Source organism: Pteropus vampyrus, unplaced genomic scaffold, assembly GCF_000151845.1.
Source record: "Pteropus vampyrus isolate Shadow unplaced genomic scaffold, Pvam_2.0 Scaffold74, whole genome shotgun sequence".
Lineage (NCBI taxonomy): Eukaryota > Metazoa > Chordata > Mammalia > Chiroptera > Pteropodidae > Pteropus > Pteropus vampyrus.
This window is the reverse complement of record NW_011888855.1, coordinates 2503769-2520538: the sequence shown is the minus strand read 5'-3', so window position 1 is coordinate 2520538 and position 16770 is coordinate 2503769.

The following is a 16770-nucleotide window of genomic DNA, read 5'->3' as shown; positions in this document are numbered from 1 at the left end:
GCTGAAGCTGGAGGGGAAGAGCCTGACTTTTTATGTATATCATCAATTAATCAATAAGGAAGTAGAAAGGCAAGTAGAGTTATAGATAGGTGTATAGACAACAGAGATCAGTGACAGTATCATAAATGCTGCTCTATATTTGAATTACCAGAATCTCCAGTAAATCTTTCTTGGCAAAATATTCTAAAGCTACATCTGTAATTTCAAAACAAATAGAGCCCCCTCTAGCGTATGAGCTCCCTGGTTGATCTAAATGACTGATCAGGTCCTTTGGTTTAATCTTTCCTTTGGAACATGACTGAATTGAACTTGACTAGTCATCTCTCTTGATGGTCCACCACGATAATATAATTTACAATGAAGAAATAAGCAAATGAACACTCTCACTCATGGTTAATTAAAGTAGGATTAGATTTCAGTAACAAATTAGCCCAAACTCAAAATGGTTCAGTTTAATAGACATTTATTTCTTGCTATCTCAATATTCCTGTCTGGGCCAACGCATGGTTGTGGTTGTTTATGGACCCCAGCAGGTGGAGACCGTCACTCTATATCAGGTTCTCATGGTCTTCCCCTTAATAACTTTATGGCAGCTGAAAAGGTGGCAGTGAGATGAACTGAGAAAAACTTGAGTAGAGAGTCATTTTTGAAACTAACTTACCGGAATAGTTTCCAACGTTAAATGATTGGAAAGTTTGCAATTTGTTCTGAGATTTCATTTTTAACCTTGGAAAAGCATTTTACAGGGTTCCCTAATTGGTATACTATTTTACAAGTTTTTGCAACAAAGAATCCTGCATTCTTATTTTATCAAATGACATTTCTACACCAAGGCACAACTTTAGTAAGTGATCTGCTCTCTAAAATAGGCTATATTTATTTTTAATAATCCAAAGTGCTAGCAAATAAAATAGAAGGGACAAAAAACATACCATGATTATAGCATGAGTATCTCCAAACTATAAAAGAAGTATTTATAATACCAAATATATATATCTATATATCTACATCCCCAGGAATGAGCCTTATTATGGCAGTATTCTGTTAGAGACAGCTTACCTGATTCAGTTATTTCCTATTTTTGTATATTTAATTAACTTACTTTGATTTTGGTAGCACACATACATGGTAAAAAAAATAATAAGTTTCTGACATGGTGTGAAAAACTATAAAGATGGAAGAAAAATTCAGTCTGCCAACTTCTATTACACCCATTTCACATTTATTTTCTGACATTTTAACATCATTAATAATTTCTCTCACTTTGGCCCAAAATTTAACTCAACACTGGACCTGCGAGATATTTTGGGAACTGGCGCTCCATCTTGGAGAAAAACTTCAGAGAGAACTGGATTGCTGTCCATCAGTCACTATATTTCCTCTAGTGGATTCTGGTGTTTGCTCCTTGGAACGTGAGCTGGTGTAGAAGACTTGGGGGAGAGTTTAGCATCTTCAGTATTTTCTAATTGCCCTGTGATTTTAACCAAATTTGGAATGTCTCACCGTTTCTTTTCTTCCTTGGGTAAACATGATTAAGAGCACAGGTAACTTTCTCACACTCTTTTTCCTATCATAATTTCTGTAAGTATCTTTGATTTTGAACAATCCATTGTAATTCTTCCCTATATTGCTCTCCTTGATGACAGTGATCGTGCAGGTGAAGGTTTTCCTTGGGATGACAGGCCTGGCACATGATGCTTCTAGAATCAGAAGGGACCTCAAAGCAGCATGGTACCAAGGTCACATAATCAGTGCTCCATCTGCCACTGGGACTCAGACTTCTTGATCCTCATGTTCAGTCCAGCAGACTATGCTGTCTTTGTCCTTCTCTAGTATTTTGTCTTCTGTGCGTCAAAGGACACTAAACACAGCCTGTTTTCCTGTTTCTTCTACGTTAACCTGACACACAAGAAGGATTTCAGAACAAGCTACTCTCAGAGTGCTTTCCACCGCAAAATGGAAAAGAAGTTCCACAAATGGTGCTCCAGTTCATAGGCAGCGACTGCAGGTGAGGGTGGATCAAATTCTCTCCCCAACCCACCCCCGGCCTAGCATCATGAAGGTATCTTCTGGTGGGGCACAGAAATGCCACTCACAGAGACACAAGTCTTTCCTGCCCATCATGAAGGAAATAGTTCTGGCCAGACCATCTCAGTGCCGTCACCTCAAGCCATGCAGCCCCAAGAGGTCAAGAACTAGCCCCAGGAAGCTTTCTCTTATTCGTTTTTATTGCAATTAGTATAAAAATCCAGATATTTATCTATAACAGAATACCTGGTAGGTTCCTTTATCTCACAACTTTATGGAAGATACCTACGCCAAGTTTTTTACACAATTAGCACAAGTGTCTAAACCATACTAATCATATACAGCTGATTTCTAGTATACACTTTTCATTCTTTGCAGAGTTCAGTTAAAACACTATGCAAGTCCCCTCAAGAACTCTCTTTATTCAATTCTGGGAAGGGTTCCTCTTCTTTCATCAGTCAGGTTGGCCTGGAAGGTTTATGTTTCTAACACCTGTTCTTGTTCAAAGATGCTCTGTTCAAAAATGGCTACCGCTAGTAAGATTTTTATTGATTGTGTCTTCACAGAGATTGGTTTTCTCCACAAATATTGCCCATTTCTAGTGGGAAGAAATGTCTTTCTCTCTTTCATTTATAGTCCATTTACTTGTCTTGAATTTTTACCTATCCAAATATGCCTACATTTTACATCTACCTAAAGGTTTCTTGTGAGAATAAAATATATATCAATTTTAGGTTCTTTTATATTTTACATTATTTCATTCAGTCGTTATGATTTTGTGATGAAGAGGTTAAATGTAATCCAAAATTTAGTAATGATGTGTAAACTAAAGTTCACACTTCAGATTATTCCCTCCAAAGAAGATTAATCACTCAATGAATGAAAACAATGGGTTAGTATCTAATCTTTCTAGGCAGGGCTAAACTAAGAAACCCAGTGTCTTCTGTCTTGAGGCTGTGTCTATTTAGGGAGATTTTAATCTTAATTACAGTATCGCTTCTTATTAGCATATCACTCTAGGCTTGTTACTCATTATCAATGTTCTAATCAGGAAAGTGGGGATAATATTATCTACCTCATTAGCTTGTTGTAAGAACTGAATGAGGTTATTCATATTGAGCACTTAAGACATTGCTTTATACATAATGAGAGTTCAACACTTATTATCAGTTATAATTGAATTAAGACATAAAATCTGTGTTCTTTCATCTGTTTACTTTGATGCTTTTGACTTTTTCTGATATCGATTTTTTTAACCTGATTTTCTTAAAAATTCCCTTAAAGAATGCCTGCTTTTAAAACATGAGTTGAGAAGCCATGGAAAAAGAACTGGTCTCAAGAAGCCATGATATTTGGACCCAGTGGATGTCTCCATTGTTACAGTGTTACAGAGTTAGTAGTTCCATTCCTATTTACAGAACGTTTGGAAAATCCAATTAAGGAGACTGAGAAAACTGTTGGAGGAGATTTGGGAATAGGTTTTGAAGACCCTATATCTCCCATAATGGTACATGGCCACTGGGTCTTTTCTGTTATGATTTCTTCTTTTCCTGTATCACAAAGGCCCTTCAGGAAACTCAAAGGGCACAAGTTGTGCTGTCGTCCCAGAGATTCAGAGGATGGTCAGGCTTGATGTTAACACGGAGGGCTGGGATTAACACTTGTGAATGATGCTGAGGAGAAACTAGTGCTCCGTGGAGAGTCCTTGGATCCTACTGCACGTTTTACCATCAGTTTTTAGCTCTCTGCGAAATGAGAGAGCAAATGAAACAGGAACACGCTGACATGTGCATTAAAAGTCAAGAGATAAGAACTTGCATTTGCCACAGGCAAAGCGATAAAAATCAGTAATAGAGGAAACACATTCCAGTTTTCAAATCTGTTAGCAGTGAGGAGAGATGAAAAATATCTGTAAAAATTACTCTGCATGCCCTTTTAAATGTAAGTCATCAAAAGGCAGCATACCTAATAGAGGACCACATATTGAGATAGAATACATGACTAAATTATAGCCTCTTACTAATGAAATAAATCAATTTAAAAGTGTTTCGAACGTTCAAGTCATGGATACTGGTTTTAAATATTTGTCACTGATATTGATCGTCTATTTGGTGGGTGAGGAATGGATTGCAAACACAAGGCTACCTCACAGCTGACACTTTGGTTTCTAAGAAGGTTTAGGTTCTACCTCCTGAAATGATTCTCAGGGGAAAATGACAGGATTCCTGCCACTGAAACAAAACAGATTATGTAATGCAGACAACTGCTGAAGAAAATAAGGTGAAAGTGGGGAAGAGAAAATGCATTTCAACCTTATTAGTTAATAATATTTGCAAGTATGGCACTACAGTTTTTTTATTCTCTTTATCATATACATAGACACCTGGGATGAGAGCAAGTGTATGCCTAGAGATAAAATGTAAAACATCATCTTTAATGAAATCTTTTAGGTATGCTTTAAAGCTCAGTATTTGAAAAGCAGTCGTATCGTCAAGGAGGAATTTAAATGTTGTTAACATGCATAAATATACATAGAAGACATTCATCAAAATTCCACTGAGAGACATATGCTTCTAAAATCAGTATTGCCAACTAGGTCTCTCGTAATTTATTCTCAAACATCTATGCATATACTTTAGCATATTCTTCTAAATTGGGAAATAAAGAAGTTTTATAAAACTGAAAATGTCACACAAAGCTATATTTCTCATTTTTAATGACCTCTTTTAAAGCAATTATATGATATAGTATTTTTCTTACTGGCATGCAAAAATGAGCAAGGCTAATATTTTAAAATGATCTTATGCCTTGTCATGGAGAAAAGGATTTAACATGCACACGGAATGATGCTTTTAAGTACTTCCCATTATCTTTTAAACCAAAACTGGGAAACATAGTCTCGAAAATAGATAATACAGAAAAAACTAAGCAGGTCACTACCTCCTAAAGGTTTTCTTCCTGGTATTTCATTAGAAACACGTGCACATCTGTGACTGAGTGTTGTGCATATATTAAAAGCACTTCTCAAAAACATACATAATCACAGAGAAGATGATCTTATAATTTTCATCAATTTCAGCCATAAAAATGTTACTATTTGTCTGATACTCTCTGAAATATCACCTTTATATTTCTATTTAACACTGTATTAAGTTATAGTTAACTGGGCTTTAAAATTGAGGCTCTACTGTAGTCTTTAAAAGGAAGTATGACCCATTTAAGAATGAAGCCTTCTTGGATCAAAGATTAAACCATAAAATGGTAGGAGACCAGAAAAATGATAGTAAAAATGTGCTGGCAACAGTCAAATACTGTTTGAGAAATGAAGTCTTCTCTTGAAAACTTCTCCGAGAATGTACATGAGTAGAAACTTAAATAACAGGAGAAATGAACAGGGTTAATAGTGAAATGGGCAAGCTGAATATCAATGCTTATGACTAAAAATGACACCTAATCAATCAAAGGCTTACAGAAAGACAAAGATCACCAGAGTTTTAATAGTTAGTGAAGGTAGTTGCCCTAATTATGGATCTCCTCAAGAAAAATTAAGAAAAAAATTACAGGACATTATTCTACTCAAGTACTAGATTTTACAAAAGAATTAGATGGGACAGCTTGTGGTTTTTGATTTGCCTTTCCTTGATAATTAATGACGTTGAGAATCTTTTCATGTGTTCCTTAGCCATTAATATTTATTAAATCAGTTGCCCATTTTTCATTGAGTTATTTGTCTTTTTATTGTTGAATTACAAGAGTTCTTTATGTTTTGGGGAAAATAACAAATGTTGGCAAGGATATGGAGAAATTGGAACTTTCATACATTGCTGATGGGAATGAAAAATGGTGTTGCCTCTGTGGAAAATATTTGGGCGTTTCCTCAAAAAGTTAAACATAGAGTTATATGACCCGGCAATTCCACCGTTAGGTACATATCCAAGAAGATTAAAAACATATGTTCACACAAAAACTTGTTCATCACAGCACTATTCATAATAGCCCCCCAAAGCAGAAATAACCCAAATGCCCTTTAATGAATTAATGTATAAACACAATGTGATATGTTCACACAATGAAATATTATTCAACAGTAAAAAAGAATAAAGCAGTGATTCATGTTACAACATGGATGAACTTTGGAAATATTATGCTAAGTGGAAGAAGCCAGACACAACAGGCTACATATTATATGATTTCATTCACATGAAACACACAGAGAAAGTAGATTAGTGGTTGTGAGCAAATGGGGGAATTGGCAGTGAGTGCTAACAGGTACAAGATATTCTGGGGGGTTGCAATGGAAATGTTTTGGAATTAGGTATAGTGATGATGGCACAATGTTGTAAATATACTTTAAAAAGCACTGAATTGCATACTTTAAAATGGTGTATTTTGTGCTATATAAATTATACCTAAAAAAAAAAAAATGAGCTAGAATTACGATAAGCAGAGACTGGTACCCAACTGGCAACTACCTGCATATCGGTTCATTCACAGATTGAGTGATACAGTTTGAGACGGAAAGTAAACTTGGCACGTCTCTCAGGTTGCCCACGAGAGCACAGCTCCTGCCTGGTTTCGTTTCGAGAGAGACCTCTGTATTATCATCAGAGCCAGCTACTGAATGTAGAAATGAGTTCTAACATTTCTGACAATATTAATTGAGAATTTAGGTATAATTCTGCCAAAGGCAAACAAAACAAAAAAAACTATCTTGCAAACCAGCCGTTGTTCCTTTTGCAGAGCAGGAACTCCACAGGATATTCTTCTTATTACTGATTTTCTAAAAATATGTAAATTCCTGTAGAATTTTTTTGATTCACAAGGTCCAGTTCAGTGTTTTGAATTTTTTTCTTTAAAAGCTGTGGGCAAGATTTCCTGGAAACTCAGGTTTTTTGTTTGTTTGTTTGTTTTTTGTTAGATACCATTTTCCTAACTGAGCTCTCGGAATTGTCTCTCTGAAAAAGGTCAATTGATAATCTGAAAAGTAGAAAAAAAGTATGCATATTTGGAGAGTGGGGGCAATTCTGTTGTCAGGTAAATCTGGGGGCACTGCATAGTCTAACATTGTCTTGGAGAATCTTATAATCACGTTAAGATTTTGAGAAGTCCTGTTGTCAAAACTAAACACAGTGCAAGACAAAAACAAGCTTTTTCGAATTTACTTAAGCCAGCATCCTAGGTTTATTTGTGATATTACCGTTTTGAAGGAATACAATTAAAATCATACCAATGTTCCTTTGAACAGAGTTTGATAAACAACTTGGTTAGAGTCTAGCTTGGCTCTATTTCCAAGTCAGAGATAAACTTCTAATTTCGGTTGGACGTTTGAAAACGTGTGCTGTTTTTTGACACTTCAGGACTATGGTGGTGCAACTTAGATTTATAATCAATCTATAATTAATTACCTCTTTAGGAAAATATATATAGTCTTCTGATCCCTGAGCAGCAGCAGTGTGGCATTTGCATACAAAGACAGTATTATTTTCAGAGTATGTGTGCTGTATCAGTGAGGTGTGTTATTTTTGGGGAAAAAAATTTTTAAATGTGGTTTTAAGGATATTTTCAGTAAAGGTAATCTTTTTCAGTTCACCTTACAATGTGAATTTGATTTTTAAAAAAAGAACCAAAACTTTGATACTTTAGAAAAAATGGCCTATGTGAGAATTCAATCCTAACATAGTTTGTTAGATCTATGGTTTTTTTTCCTCACAATATGTACATTTTAGGAGCTTCATTCACTGAAAGTTATGCCCTATTAATGACACTGAAAGTCTAATTTCATGAGAAATGGTATTCATTAATTTCCTAGAAAATATTTGGAACTTAACTTGAACAGAGAATTTTTGAGCCCAAATATTCCTAGCCCAAATGAGTAAGTATGTTCATCAAGGTCATAATTTCTTGAGAACACAGTAAGTGTGGAAAACAGACTATCAAGTTCTAGCTTGAATTAGCTCAAAAAATATAATCTAATTTATAAACTTTGCAAAATACTACTAAGATTTCTACACTAATCACTATTTTTTCCCTACAAATATGTCTGACTATTCAAGTTCAGCTATTAACATTATACTTTAGGCAAGCAAAGTTTAGTGATGTAATACCTGCCCTCAAGTATCCGATCATCTAGAGGAAAAAAAGGTGAGTGAAGCTTTGATGATGGAACAGTATGTTTGATGCTATAATAACATTTTGCACATCTAAAGCAGAAGTTTGGAAAGGCTTCCTGGGATAAGAGTTTTAAAGGATGGGTAAGACTTAAAAGAATGAACAGGCAAAAGAACTTTCAGGCAAAGGCAATAATGAGTGAAAGAAATGGAAAAATGCAGGACGAACTTGGTCAGTTACTAGCAGTTGTGCCATATGGTTGGGGGAGAGCACATATCAGGGGTGGGCAGGGCAAAGTGAGAAAGATCTCGATCAGTGGTGGGGAAGATACGTTCTGTTTGGAGATGCATATAAGGACAGGCTAGGGAGAAGAAGAACAATTAAAAGGCTATCGAAATAATCTAAGAAAGAAATGAAAAAGTCCAAATGAATTAAGTAGCAAAGAGAATGGAGAAGATAAAGTGCATAATAAGGAGCCAGAATCCCAGTATTGGGTGCTTGTTTAGACAGGACTAGAATGGGAATTAACAGGGCAAGCAGCTAGGTACCTAACAGGTTTCTAGTTTGGACCTGTGTCGTTCTTCACTGAGAAAGAGAAGCTGATTTGGAGGATAAAACAACTTCATTATTGATCATACAGTATAAGGGGCCCATAAGCAAGGCATTCTGGTCAAATGATGTCAAAAAATAAGAATAATCAATACCTTGTGAAATAGGTCAAATGGGGAGCGGTGGACACTGCGGATTGGCTTGTCATTAGTTCCAGCTCCCTTCTCAAATGTTTTCCTGTGCTGCCAAGGCTGGAAGCTTCATGCTGCATTTCCCTCATCTCTTGCAGTAAGGGTATCAAAAATGAATCTGATTTTGCCAATCGGATGTACTCGCATGAGACTTGGATTCACAACCATGTAAGAGAAGGAAAGGCTGGAGTTGAGACTTGTGCTGATCCACTGTGTGGCAGAGGTGGCAGTTTCTGGAAACACAGAAGCAGTGACAACTTCTGAATCTACAGCTTGTTGATCACAGCAGAGGTGGTAGGCTCTCTAATGGCCCATGTCTGAAATACTGCTTTGATATTTTTTCCCTAGAAGTTTAGCCTGAAGTCTATGTCTTCCATTCTCCTAACAGTACTGGAAGAGTGACAAAAATTTCCTTTCGCTCTACTGGTCAGGACTGGGCTAGCAGCTTCCTTGTTAGCATAGGCTGGGGTGGCTTGGGGGCTTCCTAGAAGCTCACCCTAGATTCCATTGCTTCAGCCCACCTAAACATCCTGGAAGCATTTAATCCTCTAAGATAAATCCCTTTCTGCTTAAAGCAGCTTGAGTGGATTAGAATATCTATAACTTAAAATTTGCCAATATTATGCAGCACTAGCATTAGCTCTTTGTCAGTTAGTGTGAACTAGGAAGAACTGCATTAATACTTTATAAATATTATCCCATTTAATCCTAACAATCATTATGTATTATTATCTTCTATCAAAAGTGATACAATTGAGAGTCAAGGAGGTTAAGTAGCTACTAATGGGGGTGTCAAGATGCAAACCCAAAGCTCTTCATCCATGCGCTTCTCCTTTGAACTTGGGTGCTCAGTTTCATTATCCTTTTAGAGTACAAGTGCCCAAAATATGGACTTAGCATAAGTTTTTCTGATAAAGATTTGAGTAGCTCAAAGGAGCATTTAGAGTTTGATTGCCCCCGTTAATTTATGAGCCACAACGGTACATCAGTCAGAACACTTCGTTGTAAACATCAGAATCTGTTCTGGCTAGTTTAGTCAGAAAAGCAATGTACTGAAGAATGTCAGATGGTTAATAGATTCATGGGGATATTTTGGAAAACAAACAAACAAACAAACATAGACTCAAAACTAAGCTTCTAGCAACAATATTCCAAAACAGGACACAGAATTGGACTATTGAGGAAACTATGCCCACTGTCTCTGTGGGGTGCAGACTACTAAAAATTTAACGTGACTGGCACAGCTGCATCAGGAACTCAGCCTCACAGGCCCTGGGAAGCTGTTGCTGTTCCTGCCCCAGTTGCTCCCATTGCTCACTTCTGAATAACAGGCCCGGCAGGCATGTCTGACTACCATGCTCCAGTCACATTGCCTTCATCCTATCTGCAAAGGAGGCTGAATACTGCCTTCTGATTTCCACAACAGAGAGGTAATGGCCACAAAGTAAACATTTCCCCTCAGATAGAAAGGCCATATGAAGATGACGGGGAAGGAAGACTGTGATCCATGTCCATTGCAAGGCTCAGTTTACTCTCTGCTCTATTTCCTAACTGCACACTGAAAGAGTGAAGAGTTTACTAGTCCTAAGTGTTTTCCATCAGTAATTAGAGCTATTTGATAACATCCACTAATCCATTTCAAAAGCCTGCCATCAGCTCTGCACTGTTGAAAACAAGCTGCTAGTTTAGAAGAAAAATGTTTCTTTAATGAAAAATTATGGTAGAGAATATTCGCTTCACCAATTACCCATCTCACAAATGAATAAAACAAACGGTCGTTAGCACGCTGCTGATTTCTCAGTTGTGCATAATTTCATTTTATTTTTGAGCCTATCCAGACTCCTATGTGTCTTGTGTTCATAACGGCATTTTTAATACACAGATGTTAGTGTAATCTCAAGAAAATAATTGAAGAATTATGAATTGGACATATAAATTTTAATCCCCATCTCTTTTAATTAAGCTCATTTTATATTTCTTCCGAACATATCATTTTCTGTAATGGTTTCACTTCATCGATACTTCATAGACCTTTAAAAGATCATTGTTAATACGACGATGTATTTTTAGGATTTCAGAGTTCCACTTACTAGATATGCATAGATGAACTGAGTGTATCTTCACATCAGGCAAACATCAATTTCTTTCTCAGAGCCCCCCAGTTGGTAGCCCCCCCTCAGTTAGTGGCTCCCCCCCGTTGGTGGTTCTCCTGCTGCCACTGAAATAGATGGCTTGAAATAGATGTGGTTCATACACATCCTCTCTTCAGGGAGGAACAAGGAATGCATATTTTTTTGAGGATTAAAAATAATTTGTATTTTTATATATTTTTTAGAATTTTTTATATGTTACTCTCTTGCTTCTATGGTATCAATTAGCTGCCATAGCCTTATTAACATAAGGAATCTGAAGGTTTCTTTCAAACAGGATGATAGCTAGCTCTTTATTTCCATTGTTTATTAGAACTAAAAGCCTGCTTTATACTAAGAAGCAGTAAAAGAGGTAATTAATGAATTTAAACAAATATGTATGACTTTCCTGTGATATGTCAGAGAAGTTGCAGATGCTGAGCATCAGAGTGAGGTGTTAAATAGACCACTTGACTCAAGGTACTTGTAATTATACAAGACAGACAGACAGACACATGGAGATAATTACATAGAATATTAAGCCACTTTGTGAGCTAGATATTAATATTCTTTGTTACAAAATCCTCAGCCAGCCTGCATCCTCTCTCCCCACATCGGTTATCATAGCACCTCTCTTCTTCCCTTTTAACTAAATTTCTTGTGAGGGTTGCTATCTCAAAATTTTCCTCTTTTTCTTTATCTAACACTATTTACACGTGAATTCTGCCAACCTCTTGCCATGAGATCACCGAAACATCTCTCACCAGGGTCACCAAAGCCATTTCTTATTTGACCCCTCAGCAGAATTTAACATTGTTGACCACTGTTCTTGTTTTTTAATTTTAACTTTTTCTTTATTGACCACTCTGTTCTTACTAAAACATTTGCCTCTTCATTTCCCTGACTTTCCATTCTCCTCCTTTCCTCTGTCTTTGGACATTTCATGTTGCCTTCTTTGAATACTCTTCTTTTATGTCTATCTTTTCAGGCTGCTGTTTCTTGGGAGTGGGTCCTACTTTTTCTTTCACTCTGTACATTCTCTGAGATTTTTCAACCATATCTGCTGCTGAAATGATCATTTACAAGCCAAAGACTCTCAAAGCTCCAACACATCTTTAGCACGTATCTGTGTCCTGAGCGCCACACTCACTGTCCAGCCCCTATGGGGCATGATATCTGGACTTAGAAGCACTTGGGCACATACCCTCCCCGAAAGTTCACTAGTGATCTCATGTTTTAGAACAGTGATGTTCAAACATTTTGGTATCGGTCTTAGCAACTATTGAACCTTCACAGAGCTTTTGTTTTTGTGCATTATATCCATAAATTTCTGCCACATAGCCTCTGAAAACTTTAAAAATTATTTATTTGATCATTTCAAAAAATTAATAAGCCCATTACACATTAACCTATATAACATTTTAATGAAAAATAACTATATGTGGACAGCAAAAAGCCTGTGAGAAGAAGAGCACTGCTTTAAATTTTTGCAACTCTCTATAACAAATGGCAAAACGCAACAGGTGGATTCTCATATGTGTTTCAGCATTCAATCTAGAAAACTCTGCTGTATATTACCAAGACTAAATGGGAATTAAAAAGGCAAATGACATATCGGTATTATTATGAAATTGATTTTTATCCTGCTGAGCCTAGGTAATTGTGACAGAGGATCAAAATAAATACATAGTACTAGTAAAAGCAGGGTGGAAATGAGTGAACCTGAGTCCGAACTTGGAAAGCAAGGAAAATAAGGCAGAGGTGAGGCCAAATTGAGGACAAAGTGTACATAGGAAAGAGGGTCGTGAGAACAGAGCTGAGATGGAAAGGATCATTGCTTAATGATGTCATGAGGTATCGCTGAGATGGAGGGACAATGCAAGACCAGGATAGCTACCGTGACACAAGAGCCTGCACTAATTTGAGCTAAGCGGCCAAGGCACTTCGTGGACAGTAGCAAGAGGAGTCGAGAGCTAGGAATGAGAATAAAGTATAGGGAGGCTGAGGGCAGTCCAGGAAGCTACTTTTCTGAAAAAGGAGTAAACATCCTTTCAGAATATTCAATTTCAACATTTGGCAAGAGCTTCGCATCTTAAAAATGATAGAGCACATGAAATACTAAGAAAATGGAAGCATCTCAAGAGTTGGTACCAAAATAGCAAAAATCTCTCAACCAGGGGAGAAAGTGATAGTGCAATTTTCTTCAGTAATCTACTAGATGTCGAAATACTGAATGACTCCAATTTGGGCTTTTCTGGGGTCTTTTCTCCTGAACCTTCTAACCAGATGTCTCCAAAAGAAAGGTTTCCAGTTATTCCAGTTTGTCTAAATTACCCTGAGAGGGGACCACCACAAGTGGCAATCAAATTCTGCATCTTACAAACACCCGGACCGTGAGGAGAGGGCCAACTGACATTCTGTTCTTGCTCTGCTTGTCAAGTTGGTCACCTGAGTGGTGGCTGTTGCTGAGAGTGGCTTTTCTAATTCCATTCCAGAAGGAGAGCGTTTTTCTAATTTGTAACACTGTGTCTCAGGGGCAAGCTGTGGCCTGACGTGAGAGACGTTTTCCTAATTGAATAGCGTGATGGAGTTTCAGTGGCCAATGCCATCTTTTTCCCTATAGGAAAAAAGTCCCCAAAGTTACCATGGCGGAAAAATCTAATTCTTATGTGAACAAAACACATGAGGAGTTGGTGGTGGAAGGAATGCATTAGCCAGAATCTACAACTGTTGCGTTGTATTTTGTCATTGATAACTGGATCCACACAGTTAAGAGATCGCCTAGTTAGCAATTTGGCAGGACTGGCACCTTTGGTGGAGTCTGAAGTGATATGTTGAGTGGTAAGATAATTACGCAATCATAATTACCAGCTTCCTTCATCATTTTTCTAATATTTTTATTAACAGATCCCTTGATCTCAGCCAAGGTGAGTGAGGCCCCACTTTCTGAAACGAGAGTGTGTAGAATCTGTGTACTGGAAATAATTTACCCAGAGCTGTGATTATGGCAGCGGAGGTATGAGGTTGAACATTTACCATCATTTGAGGAATCTAACTTCTTTCCCAGAATTGTCATGCAAATCAGTAAGAATTCTTGATTGCTTTCCATGGGCTATGGATAGTCTTTTAGTTCTGTACATCTGTGTGTCTGTATTTATGTGTGTAGTCCTCCCAGAATCTCTACTTTGAGAGGTGAAGTGGGATTCTTTCTTTCTTAACCTGTGTAATTTTGGAGGAATTGTGGGGACCAGTGTATTCCTCACCAACACAGAAGTGGGTCCATGAGCCATGCAGCCATCACACTCTCCATCCTTGGAGTTCAATTATTACAGAGAAACACCCAGAGGAGAAAACAAAAAAAATTGGAGGGGTTGTCTGATTATAATGTTCTACGATAATTTTGCAAATCCCTACTATTAAAATACCTAAAACTATTCTGATTTTAGTCTGCTCTAAGATCATTTTTCAATTTTTGCCTTGATTTTGTAAGCTACACATTTTTTTCTAATAAATTCTTTTTCCTCCCTTAAGTGAATGATAAATGGTTTTTGTTGGTTACAACCAAAGAAATCTAACAAAATTAGATATAAAAGTTGGGTTCTAGGCAATAGACCCTCAGAAAGAATGTGTTATCTGGATTTGGTTTTTGGATGAGAAGGAGTAACCATAGCAAGAGTCCTGGATGAGAAGACAGCGGCCCATGATCTATCATGGATGGAAGCAGGACTAATCAGCTGAGCAAGGCTGCTCACCTGGAGCCATGTGCCCACACAAGGGGGATGCCCTCAGGGACTAGATGTTAATCCAAAAGGCTCCATTCACAGGGATAAGGAATGCCAGACAGTAGGATAGAGTATTTGATCCTGATGGTGTTGGATAACTTACAGCTAGAGAAAATGAGCTCACATGGCAAAATGCTCACTCAAGACACAGAATGAAAGTATTAATCTTCTTGACACAGAGCTAACAGAAACAAACAAACAAACAAACCCTTACTGACTAAAGCAGTTGGTCAGAGATCACTAAAATTCAAACTGGGAGATTGATTTTTTTTTTCCCCCAGTGGCTGAATTACAGCAGCCTTTAGATTGATAACCTCGCTGAGTCTTTTAAGTGAGAGAGCCTTGATCAAATAAGTGAGATTTTGATAACTGAAACAATGAAATCTGAGAAAATTTTGAAGGCTTTGAGAACCCTAGGCTAATGAATCCTACTGAAAAATGTTTTGTTATTCTTCTCTTAGCTGAATAAGATATGCCTCCCTGGGAAGAAAAGCTAAAACTTCCACTGTGCCTTACTACTTCTAAATAAAGATTTAAAAAATCTCAACTCTGCTTAGGTGATAAAATAAAAAAATCAGAGTAAAAATTATTCAGGAACTCATAAATTTAGAGTGTCTGGGGAATAAATATATTTTAAGTGCTTAACCAAGGATGGTGAAATAATTTTGGATTAGGCAAAATTTTTTTATATGGGTGAACTTATTAGAGTTTCTGTAACCAACATGGAGGCTCCATTTGGATCTAAAAATTTTCTAGGCTCTTTAATACAACTTAAACTGAACACAGGCCTTGAATAGCAAAAAAAAAACAAAAAAAAACAAAAAAAAACCTACCAGAAAAATCTTAGCATAATTAAAAAAACATACTTGAAAAACTTTGGAGACATCAATGCTAGATTGAATATCCTGTGCTTTCAGAAAAACTCTACTTCATCCCAACCCTCACCCCCCCACACCCCAAATTCTCCACCAAAATAAAATAATCAGAAAGTCAATTAGGTCTTACTTGAATTGTAAAAACCCCCAATTTCAAGTCTGGTGAACAGAGGCCTGATTTGAGTCACAACGGTAGAAAGTTCCAGACTCTAAACTAGGTCTCAGTCTTGAACCAAGTTGAGACTCCCGAGCACTTTGGATAAAGAAGAGGTGAGGTCCCATTAAGAAGAGTGTTCCAAAGTTGTCAAATTAACACTGCTTAAGCGGAGCACAGGGTGCCAGAGGGTGAGCTGTTGTAGTTCAACAACACACCACAAGAGGCATTGAAGCAGAGAAGTTTATCACTTGCAGATCATGGAGGAAGTACTTGGCATACCTCCCGAAGGGTCAAACGGGGAGGTCAAGGCCTGACAGAGAGGCAGGACCTGGGGCATATGCTTGCATTAAAGTCTGTGGCTGGAGTGCTTTGTTGTTCCCAGGGTGAGGTTGGATTGGTCAATTCAAATCTGAAGAGGAAGGTTTGGGTATGCTCTACAGTGGGGTCTTATTTAAGGGGCACACAAGAGGAAGGTACTAGGAGGAGGTTGACTGTTGATCACAAGAGCTGTTGGAGAGATCTTATCGGGAACTTACATTTGCTTCTGCCTCTGTGGGCTGCTATCCAGGGCAGGCCCTTGCTTGAGGGGGCTAGCATCAGTTTAAGGTCATTGCAGGATGCCTGGCCAAATAAAATGGATGCCAAGGCAGCAATACCATGGAGTGACAGAGCCGCACTGTGATAACACACACATGTGTCCCATCATTCTACTCTTTCCTGAAGGAACCCTCGAGTGAGGAAGGACTGTTGGATGCTGGCTGAGAAATGACATTAACTTCCGGAGGTCCAGGATTCCAGGTCAGCCAAGTAGTAGTATAGGACAAGCATCAGCTAGTACGCCTCGGCTATGTGTGCTTTACGGCAGACTCAGAAGTATCTTCAATATTATTAGTGGTTAGTTCCCAAGTCCTTTGTTGTACAGTTGGAATACATATCTTAAGCAATGGGAAG